General features: G+C 38.4%; 1 long non-coding RNA gene across 1 annotated transcript; it reads right to left on the reverse strand.

The window, feature by feature from the left end:
* Positions 1–1686: 1686 nt before the first annotated feature.
* On the reverse strand, positions 1687–3814 carry LOC119411173. Its single transcript, XR_005186879.1, has 3 exons — positions 3778–3814; positions 1832–1849; positions 1687–1746 (listed from the first exon to the last, which is right to left on the reverse strand). It is a non-coding gene; the product is annotated as an uncharacterized LOC119411173 (long non-coding RNA).
* Between the last annotated feature and the right edge of the window lie 282 nt (positions 3815–4096).

A 4096-nucleotide genomic window follows, 5' to 3' on the forward strand; every position in this document is an offset into this window, starting at 1 on the left:
GACATTATGCACAATCTAATACAATATTGCAATACCCCTGATGAATTGTAATGGACCTTTCAGAAAATAATTATCATTGACTATTAGTCAACCCAGTTCAAGATGGCTGCCACAGCCAACTGTTGTTAGGAAACATAAATGACCATAACGCAGCTAAAATAACTGAGCTGAGCACACACTCAGTGCACCACAAATTAAACAGGAATTTAATTTTAAAGCATTAACTGTTGGAGTCAACCCTGTCTGTCTGTTGGCAAAATATCTCATGAACCACCAGACTGGTTTTCTTGAAGCACATAAAGTAATTACTGCAGGTACATCTACAAATTAATAGTTTTTGGAATCAATCAATTCACAAAAGCTGATCAAAAATTATTGGAACGCCTGTAGTTTTCTAGATGTGGGTGTGGTTGTCTAGCATCTATCATTCCATCAAACATCCATCCTTCCTTCCATCCATCTAGGACTCAGGTTTTGGGGGCAGCAGCTTGAGCAGGGAGGTCCAGACATCTCTTTCCACAGCCTCCTCTTCCAGCTCTTCTGGGAGGATTCCAAGGTGTTCCCAGGCCAAATAAGAGACATAGTCTCTCCAGCCTGTCCTGGGTCTTCCATGGGATCTCCTCCCAGTTGGACATGCCAGGAGCACCTCCCTAGGGATCCATTCATCCGTACCAGATATCTGAACCACTTCAACAGGTTCCTCTGGATGGATGTGGAGGAGCAGCAGCTCTACTCCAAGTCTCTCCTGTAGAACTGAACTTCTCACCCTGTCTCTAAGCAAAAGTCCAGCTACCCTGCGGAGGAAACTCAATTAGACTTCCTGTATCCACCATCTTGTTTTTTCAGTCACTACCCAGAGTTCATGACCCTATGAGGGTAGGAACATAGACGTCTGTATGATGATTTACTGTATGTTTAAACTAAAACCATCATAAGGTTTAGGTTTAACTCTCGGGGGTGAAATGCGGCAGACATGATTTCCTTCATGAAAAGTTTGGTCTTTAATTGAACATTGAGCTTTTATAAAGTGACACATACAAGCTCTTTATGATTTTTGATATTTCACAAGGTGAGCTGGACTTGAGAAAATCCACAGACTGAATTTTATTTTTGTTTCAATGCAATCCCCATCCCAAGCAAAGGCGGGACAATGGGGAAACAGTGTAAACTCTGATTTTACAGTTCTGGTTCAGTTTTTTGTCAAAAATCTAAATCCAAACAAATCTGAGTCCGTTTTTATCAAGAAAATTAAAAATAATATAGATATTTCAAGTTTGAAAAGATAAATTTCAGGATTTGAGCTCCATCAGTTTAAAATATCAATTAACTATATATATATATATATATATATATATATATATATATTAATTGTGATAATGAGGAAAATTCCTTGTGATGTTTCAGTTCTGACATTGTACACATGTCCAGTTTTTAACCAGCAGATGGTGCTATAGAGCTCATAATCTCTTAAATCTTAGTTGTGTAACAACTCCTGACTTGACTTGATTTTCTAATAAAGACACAGAACAAAGAAAGAGGCCGTCTGTGGTTTAATGTCAGTTTTGTTCAGTTTTATGAAAAAGCTGTGGCAGACATATTGTGAGCAGTGATACAAAGTGAGATAATTTTTTAAAACTTTCATCAGTTTTGGTTTTTGTCACACTGGTTTCCAGTCTTCCTCAGTCCTCTACATCTGGTTTTACTGGTCTGCGCCCCTGTTATAAATGGGGTTTTGGTAGTTGCAGTCTGAGGGTGAAAAATGGGAGAGCGGTTCAGAACACGGTTTCATTTTATTAAAAGAACATGAGCCACAGATTAAATCAGCACTCACTCTTTTTGTCTTTCTCTGCTGAAAATAAACAAACAAACAAAAATATATCAATGAATGCTGTTTGTTGAAATAAACAACTCCAATTCCAATGAAGCTGGAATGTTGTGTTAAATGTTCATAAAACCCAAATGTAATGATTTAAATTTTTCATTTCAATTTTATTCACAAGCTAACAGAGTAAACATAATAAATGTAATGAGTTTGTTTGTGGTTTAGCATTGTCTTGCTCAAAGATGCAAGGCCTTCCCTGAACAGTTGCATAACTTGTCCTAAAACTTGTGGATACTTTTCTATATTAAAGGTGTCTTTAAAGTTGTGCAAGCTGACCACGCCTGAAGAACTAATGCACCCCTATACCATCAGAGAAGCAGGCTTTTAAACTGTGCTCCAGTAACAGAATGATGGTTCCGCTCCTTTTAGTAGTGTGGGATCTGTGGTTCCAAAAATAACTTTATTTTTTTAATCGCCTGACCACCGAATAGTTATGTATTTTACCTCAGTTCATTTTAAATGAGCTTTATCACAAGAGAAGACTGAGACATCTTTTGTGTCTGATAGAGCGTCAAGCAGTGATTGTGGATTAACTTTGTGTGTGTGTGTTTTTTTTTTTTTTTACATATAATAATCTGTGGAAGTGTTCCTGAGCCCAGAACAGAACCAGAGCTGGTTTCAATGCAGTGCACAGCAACATTATTTTAAAATGATTCCACTATTTTTAGATGCAGTTTTTGAAGACTGCTGAACCTGTGCCCATCTTTACTTCAGAGAGATTCAATTCAATTCAATTCAGAAATACTTTATTAATCCCAAAGGGAAATTAAATGTTGTTGTAACTCGTTATCCTCCTTTCATTAAGATATGTTACAGATGCTGATGGCTGTAGGCAGGAAGGATCTCTTGTAAAAGTCCTCCCACAGCATATCCAAAGAAACTGGCCGCAGAACCCGTCCGATCCATCCACCCAGACTTGGACTGGCCTCTCAGTTCCTCCAAATGCTGGGCAGAACTCTTCCCAGAGTGTTGGCCACTCCTCCCAGCAGCCTGCTGAGCTTCTCATTGCTGTGGACAGCCAGCAGGTGCAGGTGCTGGGGGACGATCCTGGTCATTCTGCTCTCACAAGCCATGTTTCCTGCCATTTCCAGGATCTCAGTGGTCAGGCACTCGAGCACAGCCGGCAAGGAGACGGGAATGCATCCATGACACCTCCTTTTCAACTTATTTGAGATTTGTATTATCTGAGCTTTTGAGATGTTAATCAGCAGCTTCCAGTTGTTTAAAAAAAAAAAAAAACACCTTGTTATGTTACGCATCATAACAAATGTCCAAAACTAAAAAGGTTTCCGTAAAAATCCTACCAGCTGCAGTATCCCATGCCAGAGGAAATAATCCTCCAAAAATGTGATGTACATCCAGAAAGAGAGGAATTCAAGTTTCCAAAAGCAAAATCTCAGAATGAATGTATCAGAGCTGCTCCAACATGCAGCCACCACGAGTGGCGCAACACTAGAATTCTAGATAGATAAATCCATCTATCTATCTATCATCCATCCATCCATCCATCCATCCATCCATCCATCCATTCATGACCTGTTGCTAATTGTCATAATTCATTATAAACTGCTCATTCAGTTGTTTTTTTTATTTTTTTTATTCATACCACTTTTTTGGCCTTTTGTTGCCCATGTACCACTTTAAAAATAAATAAATAAATAATTCTAAATAAGGCATTTATTTTATTTTCTACAAATTGTCTTAGTTTAAATATTTGATATGTTTACTCTGTTCCATTGTGAATAAATTAGGGGTTTATGCGATTTGCAGATGATCCTGTTTTTATTTCCATATAACAGAACATCCCAGCATTTTTTTGAATTGGTGTTGTGTATTTTTCTTTTCAATTATAACTTAGATAATCAAATACACAGTGAGTGAGCTCAGTCAGCTACCTTGAGCCGCCATGGCTTGTTGCTTGTTTATCTCACGCTGGTTTGCTGTAAAATAAAAACAGACCAGTAACACGCCAGAGCAAATCCAAAGCAGGCAGAACAATCAAAAGATACTTTACCATAGAAGTGTCGATTGTGACTGGCTTGCCGGAGCCTGCTGATGATCTCTAAAAGGTTAGCGACAGTTAGTCCATCCTGCTGTGATTAAACTCATCAGTAATAGAAACTACAGGAAATAACGCACCTAAGTGAAATCTTTGTCTTCTTCTGTGACTTTCCGCTCTTTCAAACCTGAACGTATCCAGGTTTGGATAAATCC

Source organism: Nematolebias whitei, chromosome 6 (assembly GCF_014905685.2).
Source record: "Nematolebias whitei isolate Nwh7 chromosome 6, NemWhi1, whole genome shotgun sequence".
NCBI lineage: Eukaryota > Metazoa > Chordata > Actinopteri > Cyprinodontiformes > Rivulidae > Nematolebias > Nematolebias whitei.